Source organism: Molossus molossus, unplaced genomic scaffold (genome assembly GCF_014108415.1).
Source record: "Molossus molossus isolate mMolMol1 unplaced genomic scaffold, mMolMol1.p scaffold_m16_p_15, whole genome shotgun sequence".
Classification (NCBI taxonomy): domain Eukaryota; kingdom Metazoa; phylum Chordata; class Mammalia; order Chiroptera; family Molossidae; genus Molossus; species Molossus molossus.
Window position 1 is genome coordinate 78,483,888 of NW_023425350.1, and position 17,463 is coordinate 78,501,350.

Genomic DNA, 17,463 nt, shown 5'->3' on the forward strand with positions numbered 1-17,463 from the left:
GTGGGGAGTAAATACAGTCATCTCAGAATTCTATGTCTACCAAAATATTTCTTAAAATTTAAGATAAACTAAAGATATTTTTTCAAATAAATGAAAGTTGATACCAATTTACAGCAGAAATTCAATACGGAAATACTACAGGTTTAAGGATTATTTTTTATGCTGTACAGAAGTGACATTGTGGTGGGCAGCTAGGCAGGAGCAGAGCAAGGACCACGTGCCAGGTACAGAAGGTCACCAGGGAGGAAAGCCCAGGATGCCTAGCCAGGGGAAAAACTTCGAAAACAAGAATCTCACTCCTGGTAACCTTTATTCCCCTTGCATATTACTGGTCATGTGGTTTTAGACCCCCTACCCCTGCCCCACGCCACCTTTTGCTGATCATGGGCCCCTGACCTTCCCTCCCTAGATATAACATCTGGACCTCAGTTGTATTTCAGGTCCAGGCCCAAGAAAACAGCAAAACCAAATAAGCGATGGCACAGCTGACCTTAGGACCAGCTGCATTGGGTAGTGACCCCCTGCCCTGGTGCTGATCAATCCATCAGTAGAGACCGGGACTCTGAAAGGACACACCTGGATAGCTGATGAATATTTCATTGAGATCTTCCTCTGGGACTTCCCCTAACATCTCCACCCTTAAAGCAAAGGACCTGCTTGCTCTCCCTCCAGGGAGCATACCCTCTACTTTCTCTTCTCCTCCCTACCCCCCAGGGTGCTCCACCTTCCCCTCCCTTGCTCCTAGGCGGCAAGGGCCCTTCCTTTACCTCTATAACTTGTTTCCTAAGCTCACTTCTTCTATGAATTACTTCTTCTACCTCTGTGATTTTCTAAATAACTGCTCTCTTATACTTTGAGTCTTGGCTCTGACTTCTTTTCTAGCCAGAACTCAAGTACTGAGGTTGCTGAACCCAGGTCCGGCCTGATCCCAGTGGTCTATCACCCAGTATGGTTCCTGCTGCTGCCAACAATATCATGTAACTATAGGAAAGAATTAGTTAATAACTTCTTGTAAGAATCTATCCTGCCCTGGCTAGTTTGGCTCGGCAGTTAGAGCATAAGCCCGCAGAACAGAAAGTCCTGGGTTCAGTTCCTGCTACAGGCACGTACCTCAGCTGCAGTCTGTCCCCAGCACTGGTAGGGGTCATGTGGGTGGCAATCATTCAATGTGTCTCTCACATTGATGTTTCTCTCTCTCCCCCATCCCTCCTACTCTATCTGAAGATAAATGCTAAAATGTCCTCGAGCGAGGATTAAAAAAAAAAAGAAAGTAAAAAAATCTATCATACATATATGGTAAATGGTACATAAAAATGTTAGCATTATTTATAATAGTCAAAATAGAAAAATATGACTGTAAGGCCTTATTTCATTCATTCAATTCTTTGTTCAATAAATCAATATTTTTGAGAGGAAAAATGGCGGCGGAGTGAACGGAGCTACACAGACCGTCTCCCAGAACCAAACTGGAATCACAACTATAACACAGACAAATCGACGGGAAAAACCAACAGAAAAGCAGCTTGGAGGACGATACACCGAGGGACACTGACTCCATCCCGGTAGGCTTGCGAAGGGGCGAGGCGGGGCTGGGAGCCCACGGTCGGCAGCTCGGCAGCGGCCTCAGCTGGGAGCAGCGCCCTCGGGTCACACTCCCAGGCGACCCCACAGCGCAGCCGGGACAGAGGCTGAAACAGCCACAGCCACTCACCTTGGGCTCCGGCAGAGGGAGGGCAGACTGGACTGGAGCTGTGTGGGGACACTCGGAATTTGGAGGGCACTCAGAGCTTTGGCTGAGTTGCAGCCATGCAGGACAGTGGCCACATTGCTCCTTCCCAGGGCTCTGAGGAGAGGCAGCAGCCCCTCCCTCGGAGATCCAACCCCACCCTGTGGGCCATTGAAGTGCTAATTGAGGCTCACTAACAACCAGCATCTGCCCCACCCTCGGGAAATCCCCTTGTGCTGAGCACCTGAGGGAGTTTTTCAATCAACTGACAACCCAAAACTCATCAAGGAACCTGGACTGCTAGCCTCCAGGCAAAAAGCTAGAGGATAACAGTACCTTTCCTGGGCTGGCAACTTTAACCAGGAAAGTAAGACTTGACAGTGGTGTTTAATGTGGGTCCTCCCTCGCTCATCTAAACCCAGGAGAGGGAGCCACAAACAGCAGAACACCAACACCCAAGGGAAAACTTGACAGGCTCCAAAGCCCACAGTGATAGCCAAAATGGTGAAACACAGAAACAGAAGCCAAATGAAAGAGCAAGAGACCTCCACCGAAGATGAGATCAATGTGGAGCAGTTAGGTATGTTAACAGAGCTAGAATTCAGAGCCATGATCTTGAGGAAGCTCAACAGCATGAGTAAGGACATAAAGACACTGAAAATAAGCCAATTGGAAATTAAAAACCATCAAGAAGAGATAAAAAATGACATATCAGAAATGAAAAACACATTGGAAGGTTTAAAAAGCAGTAGAGGAAGCTGAGGACCGGATCAGTGAATTAGAAGACAGGGTAGAAAAAATGAACCAATCAGAAAACCAAAGGAAAAAACTATTAAAAAACAGGAAGACAGCTTAAGAGAACTGTGGGACAACTGGAAACGTAATAATATTCGCATCATAGGAGTCCCCGAAGAAGAAGAAAATGAGCAAGGGATAGAGAATATATTTGAGGAAATAATGACAAAAAACTTCCCTAATTTGGTGAAGGAAGAAGGCATTCAAGTTCAAGAAGCACAGAGAGTCCCAAGTAAGAAGAACCCGAACAGGCCCACACCAAGACACATAGTAATTAAAATGTCACAAATTAAAGACAAAGAGAGAATCCTAAAAGCAGCAAGAGATAAGCAACAGGTTACCTACAAAGGACACCCCATAAGGCTCTCAGCTGACTTCTCACAAGAAACACTACAGGCCAGAAGAGAATGGCATGAAGTAATCAAAGTCATGAAAAACAAGAATCTGAATCCAAGACTACTCTACCCAGCAAGGCTATCATTCAAAATAGAAGTCAAATAAAGAGCTTCCCAGACAAAAAAAAAGGCTAAGGGAATACATTAGCACCAAACCAGCACTGCAAGAAATGTTAAAAGGACTGCTGTAATTAGCAGTAGAAATGGGAAGAAAAATAGAACCACACTAAACAAAAATGGCAATAAATAAGTACATATCAATAATCACCTTAAATGTAAATGGATTGAATGCTCCCATAAAAAGACAGAGTAGCTGATTGGATAAAAAAGCATGACTCATCAATATGTTGTTTACAAGAGACCCACCTCTCAACAAAAGACTCACATAGGTTGAATGTGAAGGGATGGAAAAAAATGTTCCAAGCAAATTGAAAGCAATAAAAAAGCTGGGGTAGCAATTCTTATATCTGATAAAATAGATTTCAAAATGAAGACCATAACTAGAGACAAAGACGGCCACTACATAGTATTGAAAGGATCTATCCAACAGGAAGATATAACCTTGATAAACATATATGCACCCAATACAGGAGCAACAAAATATATTAAAAATCTTCTGGAGGACTTCCAAGGAGAAATCAACAACAATACAATCATAGCAGGGGACTTCAACACCCCGTTGACAGCATTGGATAGATCCTCTAGGCAAAAAATTAGCAAGGAAACAGAGACTCTAAATGAAACACTAGACCAAATGGATTTAATAGATATCTACAGAGAATTACACCCCAAAACTACAGAATACACATTCTTCTCAAGTGCACATGGGACATTCTCAAAGATAGACCACATGATAGGACACAAACTAAATCTCTACAAGTTCAAGAAGATTGAAATCATATCAAGCATCTTCTCAGATCACAATTGCATGAAACTAGAAATCAATTGCAACAAGAACATGCAAGGACATTTCAACACATGGAGGCTAAATAGCATGTTATTAAACAATGAATGGGTCACCGAGGAGATCAAGGAAGAAATTAAAAAATTCCTGGAAACCAATGAAAATGAACACACAACAATACAAAATCTATGAGATGCAGCGAAAGCAGTTCTGAGAGGGAAGTTCATAGCACTACAGGCCCACCTCAAAAAACAAGAAAAATTTCTAATTGACTGTCTAACCTCACAACTTAAAGAATTGGAAAGCAAACAAAAAGAAAACCCCAGAGCAAGTAGAAGGAAGGAAATAGTAAAGATCAGAGCAGAAATAAATGACATAGAGACCAAAAAAAAACAATTTAAAGGATCAATGAAACAAAGAGCTGGTTTTTCGAAAAGATAAACAAGATTGATGGACCCTTAGCTAGACTCACCAAGAAACAAAGAGAGAGAACGCAAATAGACAAAATCAGAAATGAAACAGGAGAAGTAACAACCAACACCACAGAAATACAAAAGATCATTAACAACTACTATGAACAACTATATGGCAACAAATTCGACAATCTAAGCGAAATGGACGAATTTCTAGAAACACACAGTCTCCCAAAACTATTCCCGGAAGAGATAGAAAACTTGAACAGACCAATAACAACTAAGGAAATTGAAGAGGTAATCAAGACTCTCCCAGCAAACAAAAGTCCAGGCCCAGATGGCTTCACAGGAGAGTTTTACCGAACATTCAAAAAAGAACTACCACCCATTCTCCTCAAACTATTTCAAAAAATTCAAGAAGAAGGAAGACTTCCAAACACGTTCTATGAGGCCAGCATAATTCTAATTCCAAAACCAGAAAAAGACACTACGAAGAAAGAAAACTACAGGCCAATATCCCTGATGAACACAGACGACAAAATCCTGAACAAAATATTAGCAAATCAGATCCAGAAATACATTTAAAAAAATTATTCAGCATGACCAAGTGGGATTCATTCCAGGGATGCAAGGCTGGTACAATATTCGCAAATCAATAAACGTGATACACCACATAAACAAAATGAAGAATAAAAACCACATGATCATATCAGTAGATGCTGAAAAAGCATTTGACAAAATCCAGCATCCATTTCTGATAAAAATGCTCAGCAATATAGGAATAGAGGGATCATATCTCGACATAATAAAGGCCATATATGAAAGACCTATAGCCAACATCATACTCAATGGACAGAAACTGAAAACATTTCCATTAAGAACAGGAACAAGACAGGGATGTCCACTTTCGCCACTCTTATTTAACATTGTACTGGAAGTCTTAGCCACAGCAATCAGACATGAAGAAAAAATAAAAGGGATCCAAATTGGAAAGGAGGAAGTGAAACTGTCATTATTTGCAGATGACATGATATTATACATCGAAAACCCTAAAGACTCCATCAAAAATATACTAGACTTAATAAATGAATTTGGCAAAGTAGCAGGATACAAAATTAATGTCAAGAAATCGACGGCATTCTTGTACACCAATGATGAACTCACAGAAAGAGAAACTGAAAAAACAATCCCATTTACCATCGTGCCAAAAAAATTACAATACCTAGGAATAAACTTAACCAAAGAAGTGAAGGACCTATTTGCAGAAAACTACAGGTCATTGAAAAAAGAAATAGAGGAAGATATAAAAAAGTGGAAGCACATACCCTGTTCATGGATTGGAAGAATTAACATCATTAAAATGTCCGTACTACCCAAAGCAATCTATAGATTCAATGCAATCCCCATCAAAATACCAACAACATATTTCATAGAACTAGAACAAATACTTCAAAAGTTCATATGGAACCAAAAAAGACCCCGAATAGCCACAGCAATCTTGAAAAAAAAGAACAAAGTAGGTGGGATCACAATACCAGATATCAGGTTATACTACAAAGCGACTGTAACCAAAACAGCCTGGTACTGGCACACGAACAGGCATATAGACCAGTGGAACAGAACTGAAAACCGAGAAATGGACCCAAGGCAATATGCTCAATTAATATTTGACAAAGCTGGCAAGAGCATACAGTGGAGTAAAGACAGCCTCTTTAATAAATGGTGTTAGGAAAATTGGACAGCTACATGCAAAAAAATGAAACTAGACCATCAACTTACACCATACACAAAAATAAACTCAAAATGGATAAAAGACTTAAATGTGACCCGTGAATCCATAAAAATTCTAGAAGAAAATGTAGGCAACAAAATTTCGGACATCATACGGAGCAGAATTTTCACTGATACATCACCTAAGGCAACAGAAATAAAGGAGAAAATGAACACATGGGACTACATCAAACTAAAAAGCTTCTGCACAGCAAAAGAAACAATCATCAAAATGGAAAGGCAACCCACTGTATGGGAGAACATCATTGCCAAAGATGTATCAGATAAGGGGTTAATTTCCAATATATATAGAGTGCTCATACAACTCCACAAAAGGAAGACAAAGAACCCAATTAAAAAATGGGCAGAGGAGCTGAATAGACACCTCTCCAAACAGGACATACAAATGGCCAAAAGACATATAAAGAAAGCTCAACATCACTAATCATCAGAGAGATGCAGATTAAAACAACAATGAGGTATCACCTCACACCTGTCAGAATGGCCGCCATCAGCAAATCATCAAACAACAAGTGTTGGCGAGGGTGTGGAGAAAAGGGGACTCTAGTACACTGCTGGTGGGAATGCACACTGGTGCAGCCGCTATGGAAAACAATATGGTGCTACCTCAAAAAATTAAAAATTGAACTTCCATTTGACCCAGTGATCCCACTGCTGGGAATATACCCTGAGAAACCTGAAACACCAATCAGGAAGAATATATGTACCCCCATGTTCATAGAAGCACTATTTACAATAGCTAAGATCTGAAAACAGCCCAAGTGTCCACCAGTAGACGAATGGATAAAAAAGCTGTGGTACATATACACAATGGAGTACTATGCAGCGGTAAGAAAGAAAGATCTCTTATCCTTTGAGACGACATGGAGGAACCTGGAAAGAAGCCGAGCAGATAAAGATAAATACCACATGATCTCACTTATATACGGAATATAATGAACATAACAGTCTGAGGAATACAGTAGACCCAGAAACATGGAAGTAGGGCACAGACTGACATCCCTTAGAATAGGGGGTGGGGGGGGGTGGGAAGAGATAAACCACAGAACTTATATGCATGTATGCATGACCAATGGACATGGACAACTAAGCCGGGGACGGGGCAGAGGTGGGGTGGGGTGGGGGGTGCCAATGGGGTAAAAAGGTAAAATATCTGTAACAAAAAAATAAATTAAAAATTCATTAAAAAAAAAAGAAAAAAGAGAATAAATCAATATTTTTTAGTTTATACTATGTGTCAGAGAGTCAGCATTAGAGATGGATCAATGAACAAGATGATAGGAAATAACAACTGGAACATTGTTAGATCGCTGAGGGAGGAAGGCACCATGCCAAAGTGATGCAGGAACAAAGGTTTATCGAAGACATCTGTAAAGCAGACGAGTCAGCCTCAAACTGGCCAGGGCTTGCTCCTTATAAAGTGCTTTGGCAGGCTTCCTTTTGCGGGGGGTGTGCTTTGTGGTATAGACAGGAACAAAGACTCGGGTAACAGGAGGGCAGTTGCTGGACTATAACTGCCAAGGGTCAGGTTCCCGCCCCAATGGGGGATGGGTGGTGAACAGTGAAGGCCAGATCTACAGAGGCACCCCAGGGCAGAGTGCTCTCTGGCAGAACAAACATATAATATGTTTGTTGCTAGCTTGACTCCAAGCTATGAGGAGCTAGCTATGAGGTCAAATGAGGCACAGTAGAAGCGTAAGAGGATGGGGAGCGAAGGAGGGCTGCATTGTAAAAGGGTGTTAGGGGAAGTTTTAGAGTCAACATTTCAGTAGATACCTGACAGAGATCGAGTATTATTTGTAAAACATGTTTTGATCTTCCAGAAACTTTGTGAGGTCTATTAATTGTACAAATCAAGTAATAGGCTTGTTACCAGAAATGTAATGAGAGCTCGGTTCTTATTTTCTTGAAGATTTCATTCAAGAGACAAATTGCACCAAAGCAGGAAAGAATTGATTGGCCGCAGCAAAACACTCTTAGGAGAGTGAAACAAGGAAGGGTTTAGAAGAAGCAACAGGAAACCTAGGTGGGGTTGCTTCGGCTCACTGGGAAGTCAGAGAAAAGGGGCCCTGGAAACAGGTTCAGGGGGTTCGCCGAGATGAGCTGCCACTGCCCGCTGCTCCCCTGGCTGCAAGTCTCCCGGGTCCTTTAGAGGGAAGAAGGGGAAAGGGAAGAACAGAGATGAGCTCCCTGTAGGGAGACCACACTGGACTCTTTATTTTCAGGAATTTTAAAGGCTGAGTGTTTAGGGAAGTTGTAGAGAAGGATCAATAGAATATTCATCAGCTATTATAGTGATGTACCAATATGAGATTCATTCTCTCTCTCTTTTTTTAACTTATCTTTATTGTTGACTGTATTACAGATATTTCTCATTTTTCCCCCACTGACCCCCTTCTTCCCACTCCTGCCCCCCTCTTGCCTTTTCCCACACTGTTTTCTGTGTCCATGGGTTATGCATATATGCATGTAAGTTCTTTGGTTTATTTCTTCCCACAACCTCCCTTCCCTTTGAGGTTTGTCAGTCTAGCAATCAATTTGTACTCTTTAATCCCTTCATCTTTTTCATCCATTCCCCCAACTTCCCTCCCATCTGGCAACCAACAAAATGTTCTCTGTATCCATGAGAATGTTTCTGTTCCATTTGTTCATTTTGTTTATAGATTCAATTGTCAATAGATATGTATTTATTGCCATTTTGTTTGTCCATACGTTTTATCTGTTTCTTCAAGAAGACCATTCAACATTTCATACAATAATGGTTTGGTGGTGATGAACTCCTTTAGCTTTTCCTTGTCTGGGAAACTCTTCATATAGCCATCGATTCTAAATGACAGCTTTGCAGGATAGAGTAATCTTGGTTGTAGGTTCTTGCTTTTCATCACTCTGAATATTTCTTTTTTTCTTTTTTAATTTTTTATTAATTCATTTTTGTTACAGATATTTCTCCTTTTTTTCCCAATTGATACCCTCCTCTCCATCCCCCCCCACCCCATGTCTGGCTTTGTTGTCCGTGTCCATAGGTTATGCGTACATGCATATAAATTCTGTGGTATATCTCTTCCCTTCCCCCAACATCCCCTCTTCTGAGGGTTGTCAGTCTGTACCATACTTCCACATCTCTGGGTCTACACAATTCCTCAAACTGTTATGTTCATTATATTCTACAAATAAGTGAGATCATGTGATATTTGTCTTTCTCTGCTTGGCATGTTTCACTTAGGATACTACTTTCCAGGTCCCTCCATGTAGTCTCAAAGGATAAGAGATCTTTTTTTCCTTACAGCTGCATATTACTCCATTGTGTACATGTACCACCACTTTTTTATCCATTCGTCTACTGATGGACACTTGGGCTGTTTCCAGATCTTAGGTATTGTAAATAGTGCTGCTATAAAAATGGGAGTATATATATTCTTTCTGATTGGTGTTTAAGGCTTCTTAGGGTATAGTCTTAGAAGTGGGATCACTGGATCAAATGGCCATTCAATTTTTAATTTCTTGAGGTAACATCATAGTGTTTTCCATAGTGGGTGCACCAGTCTGCAGTCCCACCAGCAGTGTACTAGAGTCCCCTTTTCTCCACACCCTCACGAACACTTGTTGTCTGATTATTTGTTGATGGCGGCCATTCTGACAGGTGTGAGGTGATACCTCATTGTTGTTTTAAGTTGCATCTCTCTAATGATTAGTGATATTGAGCATTTCTTCATATGTCTCTTAGCCATTTGTATGTCCTATTTGGAGAGGTGTCTATTTTTTAAATTGGGTTCTTTGTCTTTCTTTTGTAGAGTTCTATGAGAACTCTATATAGTTTGGAAATTAACCCCTTATCTGATGTATCTTTGGCAATTATGCTGTCCCATAGAGTGGGTTGCCTTTCCATTTTGGTGGTTGTTTCTTTTGCTGTGCAGAAGCTTTTTTGTTCATTTTCTCCTTTGTTTCTATTGCTTTAGGTGATGTATCAGTGAAAATTCTGCTGCATATGATGTCTGAAATTTTGTTGCCTACATTTTCTTCTAGGGTTTTTATGGATTCATGAGTCACATTTAAGTCTTATATCCATTTTTAGTTTATTCTTGTGTATGGTGTAAGTTGATGGTCTAATTTTAATTTTCTGCATGTAGCTGTCCAATTTTGCCAACACCATTTATTAAATAGGCTGTCTTTACTCCATTGTATGCTCTCGCCTTTTTCAAATATTAATTGAGCATAATGTCTTGGGTTTTCTGTTCTGTTACACTGGTCTATATGCCTGTTCTTGTGACAGTACCAGGCTTTTTTGATTACAGTAGCTTTGTAACTTGATATCCGGTATTGTGATCCCACCTACTTTGTCCTTCTTTTCAAGATTGCTGTGGCTATTTGGGGTCTTTTTTGGTTCCATATAAACTTTTGAAGTATTTGTTCTAGTTCTGTGAAGTATGTTGTTGGTATTTTGATGGGGATTGCATTGAATCTATAGATTTCTTTGGGTAATATGGACATTTTAATGATGTTAATTCTCCCAATCTATGAACAGGGTATGTGCTTCCACTTTTTTATATCTTTCTCTATTTCTTTTTTCAATGTCCTGTAGTTTTTTGCAAATAGGTCATTTGCGTCTTTGGCTAAGTTTATTCCTAGGTATCTTAATATTTTTTGCTGCGATGGTAAATGGGATTGTTTTTTAGTTTCTCTTTCTGTGAGCTCATCGTTGGTGTATAAGAATGCCATCGAGTTTTTGATGTTAATTTTGTATCCTGCTACTTTGCCAAATTCTTTTATTAAGTCTAGTAAATTTTTGATGGAGTGTTTAGGGTTTACTATGTATAATATCATGTCATCTGCAAATAATGATAGTTTCACTTCCTCCTTTCCAATTTGAATCCCTTCTATTTTTTCTTCATGTCTGAGTGCTGTGGCTAAGACTTCCAGTACTATGTTAAATAAGAGTGGTGAAAGTGGGCATCCCTGTCTTGTTCCTGGTCTTAAGAGAAATACTTTTAGTTTTTGCCCATTGAGTATGATGTTGGCTGTAGGTCTTTCATATATGGCCTTTATTATGTCGAGATATGATCCCTCGATTCCACATTGCTGAGTTTCTTTACACTCTGAATAGTTCTTGCCACTCTCTTCTAGCCTGCAAAGTTTCTTTTGAGAAATCAGCTGACAGTCTTATAGGAATTCCCTTGTAGGTAACTAACTGCTTTTCCCTTACTGCTTTCAAGATTCTCTCTTTGTCTTGAAACTTTTGCATTTTGATGATGATGTGTCTTAGTGTGGGCCTCTTAGAGTTCATCTTGTTTGGGACTCTCTGTGCTCCCTGGACTTGTATACCTGTTTCCTTCACCAAGTTAGAAAAGTTTTCTGCCATTATTGTTTCAAATAGATTTTCGATTTCTTGTTTTCTCTCTCTCTTCTCCTTCTGGCACCCCCAAGATGCAAATGTTGGCATGCTTGAAGTTATCCCAGAGGCTCCTTACACTATCCTCATTTTTTTGGGGGGGAGCGGGGGGGGATTCTTTTTTCTTTTTGCTGTTCTGATTTGGTGTTTTTTGCTTCCTTATATTCCAAATCGATGTTTGCTTCTTGGCTTTACCTACTCTATTATTGAATCTGTGTAAATTATTCTTTATTTTAGTTAGTGCCTCCTTCATTTCTGACTGGTCCGATTTTATGATCTTGAGGCCCTCACTAAGATCACTGAGGTTCTCACTAAGTTCATTGAGCATCCTTATAAGCAGTATTTTGAACTCAGCATCTGTTAGGTTGTTTATCTCCATTTTGCTTAGTTCTTTTCCTGGAGTTTTGTTCTAGTCTTTCATTTGGGACCTGTTTCTTTGTCTCCTCATTTTGGCTGCCTCCCTGTGTTTGTTTCTATGTATTACTTAACAAGAGGTATGGGGCTATCTGAGACCAGATGCTGCTTATTTGAAATAATTTAGGAAAACCTGAAGCCAGATCCAAGACAGGCTAATCCTGTGGTAAAGCAACTGGCAACAGCTTGGGTGGGCCTGAAAGGTCGGTGGGGCGGGGCCTCAGGGAATCACCAGGGTGGGGCAAATAGTGTGAGCCAGGTTGCTGGAGTCCCAGATATGGCGGGTGTCTGCCGCCCCAGGGAAGGGCTCACCAAAGGAACAAAGGCCTCTGACAGCATGTCTGTCCAGGAGAAAGCCCCGTCTCCAGCCCTTGCTCCAATACCAAACAGCTCATTTCTTCTCTGTATGTCTCTGGTGCCCCTCAAGCTGCTTCCCCTGTGACCTTAGAGGGAGCAAGTCCAAGTAAATCCATGCACAGGCCCTTTAAGAGGAGCTGCCTGGGGCTCCAGCCGCTTCAGCCTCCCTCAGCCTCAGTGCCCACTGCTTTTTTCAGCCAGAACGTGGTTGGCAAATGGCAGCATTGGATTTCTGCTGTCTGTCTCCCTGAGCAGTGTATTTTAAGCTATTTTCCCTCTGGTTGGGGAGGAGAAGTGCAAACTGTTTACCCTTGGGTGTCCCTGGTTTAGGGAGATAGGATTTACCAGGTGGCTGCAAACTGCTGTTTAGCTATTGGTCTTAGTTTCTCTATTCTGCTTGTCCTGGAATTTTCCTAACTTGCTACTATCTTATAACAGGTTCAGGCATATAAAGTAAGTTGCTAAGAATCATACCATTAGAAAGTGTTAGAACCACTTCTGATTCAAGAAACATGAAGAATGCGTAGTTTGAGAAACTCTTCTTAAACACTAACAACAATATTTAAAAAACAAAGCATAGCTTACTTCAAATATAAAGTAGCTCCACAGACCAGAAGGCAGAAGGCGAGCAGACACGCTGCACTGTAACCTCTTGCAGGACTCCAGGAGACTGAAGTCCTCATGCGACAGGGGAACCGGGGGCAGGCTCCCTCCTTCAGCCTGGGATGGGAAAGCACACCTGTCTCCTGCCCAAGAATCTATCTTCCATCCCCATTAAACAGATTTCAATTGATCACTACTCTTCACTGATAATATTAGCAAAATTCAAAATCTTGACAAAGAAAAACAAGAAAGTAAAAAAAAAAAAAAGCAGTTGTGTTGGTATTTAAGTTATTGGTACTTCAATTATTGTGATGTAAGGTAATGCTAAAGGACTTGTACTAGGCAGGAAGACAAATGACTCCACTTACATTCTTTTAAGGCTGTGAAAATCATGACATTTTTATCGAATGAAGGCTGAAATCGAGAAATAGACAGCAATATGGTATTAGCTACAAAAGGAATTAGGAAACCCAGAAGGTATTAGAACCAGAATCCTTCGTGTCATCCTCACGTAAATGCGTGGAGGTGGTTGGCTCAGGATCAGTGTCTGAGACCCCACGTTCTTCCTCGTTGCTCTACCCTTTTGGCCTTAGCTTCATGCTCCAAGGAGGCGTCATCCACATTCCAAACACGAGACAAGGGCTGTGGAAAGAGCAGGATGCGTCCGCAGACACTTTCAAAGCAGTATTTATTCCCAGAGGCTGCCTCACAGCATTTCTGTGAGAGATTATAAACTTCTCCAGACCAATTTACAAAAGAAGTTAAGAGACAAAGTCCCTATTTTAATTAGTGATGTACCAAGAAAAATCGTATCTTCCTTCAAAAGAAGGGGAAAGCAAATGTGTACAGCAGACTGGATAATAATGATGGGCAGCAATCATCAGGGTCTCCAGAATGAATCCCAATGGACTTAAGAGAATACTTGCAGATGTAGCCCCCCCTCCATCACCACCAGCAGCTCAGTTGTTTTGCAGATTTTCAGGAGTTGCGTAATGGCACCTTCCTAATACAATTTAACCAGCTGTGCTCAATGACCCTCAACTGATAAACCCTTCAGCAGTAATTTGTACCTACTCTTTCCTTAGAATAGCTATTGGCTACAGAACAAAGATAAAGGGAATTGACAGTTTGTGAATGTCATCTATAGAGTTCATCACTTAGGGAGATATAGCTGTGTAAATGGAAGACATCTCAAGGTTTTAAAGTAAATACATTGAAAGTCAAGTTTAGACCTTCACACTATGATAAACCTCTGCAACTGCATGGAAAATAAATCTTAATTAAAAAGTAAACTTTCAAGTTGAAGGTGGGAAGAAAGAAACACTTCAATCCAGTTCTGAATTCAAAGAAAATACAAGTATTTAGGAAAGAAACACTTAGCTCAGAAATTGCAAAAATTATTAGCATGCATCTTCAACAGCTCCTTTTGATATAATTTTTACTATATGGGTTAAAGCTATTTAGACCAAAACAGGAGTACAATGGAAAGTTGTTAAGAATTTTAAAATAATCTTCCATTCTTTAAAACTTTTTAAATATTCTTAGTACTGAGCCTTGCATAATTATCTTGCTCTCAGCTCAGGAAAAGAAAATAATGAAGCATACTGACAAGGACATTAAGATTGCCTCAATTTTATCATTCCCATGCATTCCACAATTTAGGGCCACAAATCCTCTTCACTGAGTGATTCTGGGAGCAAATAGAACCAATTAACTAATTTTAAAGTGTTGGGAGAAAAAAAAAAAAAACACAAAAAAAACTCAGTACACTATTCACATGTTACCAATTCCCAAATAATTATTTATTCAATCAATGAAAAATATGTATTTGGTTCTTAGTATCTGCTGATCATTATTATAGGAACAGATCTGATGAGAAATGCATAAGAAATCATTTCTTCTAGAAGCTCAGGATTTGGTAAGAAGAGATTGAAAGAAAAGGTTTTTTTTAAATTGTAAGTGCTCTGTTTAAAGTGCAATTTCAAAACCAGCAATGAAAGGTGGGAAGAAATCCCATAGTAAATCAAGAAAAACTACAAAAGAGGTAACAGGTGGATATATTTTTAAGAGACTCACAGGACTAGCTCACATCAATCTATACAGAAAGGATACTTTGCAAAGAGAACCACAGGAACAAAAGGAATGTTTTTAGGGAGGGTTGTCCATTTTAATGCACACAATCCTTTTTCATGGATACAAAAATATTAGTTTAGTGCTGCTTTTGAAAACTCTAGCTCTTGTTTGGATCTGGAGTCTTACTCGTGTGAGCGCTATGATTTAAGGCAAGTTAATTTAGGTCTTCAGAGTGATTACCTTGTAATTAACCTGGTTATTAATAAAAGGAAAGGAACAAAAGGGAAAGCCAGATGTTATAGGCATGTCATTTGAACAGCTTTACCAGGAAGCTACAACTTTACACTTCCCAGGGGTCCAACAAGTGGAAGATACATATGTGCCCAGTAAAGTTGGAGGACTAGCTAAGGTGCTTGCTGTCAGTCACACCTGGGGACAGAGATGGTTGGCCAGAGTGGGCGTGGCCACTGCAAGTAACAGGGAATTTGGAATACTTAATTCCCTCAACAGAGACGTTTGCTCTCTAGTTTCCTCTTGGCACACTTGGCCCATGGCTCCCGCTTGGCTTCCTGGCCTACGTGGCCCACAGCCATGCAGACCCCACAGGCAATAAACTAAAGGACTGTGACTCGCCTAACACTATACTGAACCTGGCTCCACAGGGAAAGGAAATTCTGGACACTGGGTTTGCTTTTAGCTTTACTGAAAACCCAGCTGCCCTTCTATGATTGGACTAAGGGAAATGGGACTTAGAAACCCAGGGATGTGATTCCATGAAAATAAAGCTTCCTTCCATATCTCGTCCTCCCATGGGGGCCTCCAGAAATGTTTATTGCAGTGGTACCTCCAGAACCCCACTTCCACTGAGAACAAGATCACAGTTGAGATACCCCTCCAGAATATTAGCACCCGTGGGCATGGGGCCAGCCCTTTCCACATCTGCATCCTTCCTGCCAGTCTTGATATGGCTTCTGTGAATCTTTGGTGGGAAAACTTCTCCTCAGCTGGTCTCCAGTGGGTCATTCATGCTGATTGCTTAATGTTTTGTTGTAATTCCAGTTTGGTCTCCCTCTTGAGTTTCTTTCTCTTCATTTTTTTATTTGGAAGTTTCCTAAATTTTTCAAACACATTGATTCTGTCCACTTCTCTCCACCTCCACTGTCATCATCTCATGCAGAGCTACTCTGATCTCCTAACTGAACAAGGTCCAAGGTCCTGCTCTTCTGTCCCTTCCTCCTCTGGATAGGTGTGGTGGTCGTCCCGACAGCCTCCGGTCCCTTCACACTCTAGTTCTGTTTGTTGAGTAATTGTTTTAGTTCCATGAAACACAAAATGTGAAAATCACATGGACACAATTCTCTGCTCATGTCAGTATAAAAGCCTTGCCTGGTTCCTCCCCTTGTTCTCAATTATCACCACTTCAGAGCTCTTGACCAGAGTGAGAAACACTGCTTCCTTCTAATTAGGCTGCACAAGAAAGGTTTCCTTCTCCTTTCAACAAGGTAGTAAACCCTTGGTTTTAACTTCTAAAGATCTTCATAAAAGTCCATGTATAATGGAGCAAAATCTGCACAAAGACTAACTTACAACCCAGTCCAAGGTTGTTTATAGAATCTCATACCAAAATGCTTTCTGCTTTTCCTTACAGTTATTTGAACACCGAAAATGAAAGCCATTACCTCATAGGACTTTCTAGAGGATTTTTCCTTCCAACTGTGGCATAGTAACAGATACTCACCTGCCCCTCTTTATTTAAACAGTTAGGTTGGAAAAAACTATCTGAAATAAACATTTGCACACATTAGACACCAAACAGGTCAGGGCACTGGTTCCTTAAAGAAGACAAAAATAATAAGATGAGCCCTACAATTGCCATAGACTGGTGAGAATTTATTGGCTACAGTGAAGAAAGGGAAAAATCAAAGACAGACAGACAAAGGTCTCCCTGAATAGAGGAGACAGAGTAGCAAAATTGGAAAGTTGAAGGTCTGTCCAGAGTGCTAACACAGCAAGATTTTCTCAAAGACCTAGAAAAAGTAAAGTTCCTTTGATGTCTTTAGCTGTGTACCAATCAGTGCATATGTATAAAGAAATGGTTTGATTCAGGAAAAGAAACACAAAATGGAACAGGCCAGTAAGACCAGATTGTACAAGAATTAGAATATTTTGTATCCCATAGGTCATAGGAGAAAATCCACATAATACTTGAGGCTTTGAATACTAAGTAGGTCATTGTCTTTGTTTCTTTGTTTTTTGGTTTATCTCTTCCTACCATCTGAGGTTTGTCCCCTACTTCCATGATTGTGGATCTCTATTTGTTGACAGCTTATTTTGTTCATTATGTTACACAAATAAGTGAGATCATGTGATACTTGTCTTTCTCTGATTGGCTTATTTTGCTTAGTATAATACACTCCAGGTCCCTCCATGCCATCTCAAAGGATAAGAGATCTTTCTTTCTTACAGCTGCATAGTGTTCCATTGTGTACTTAAATGTACAACAGCTTTATTTTTTATCACTCATCTACTGATGGACACTTGGACTGTTTCCAGATCTTAACTATTGTAAATAGTGCTGCTATGAGCATATGGGTGCATATATTCTT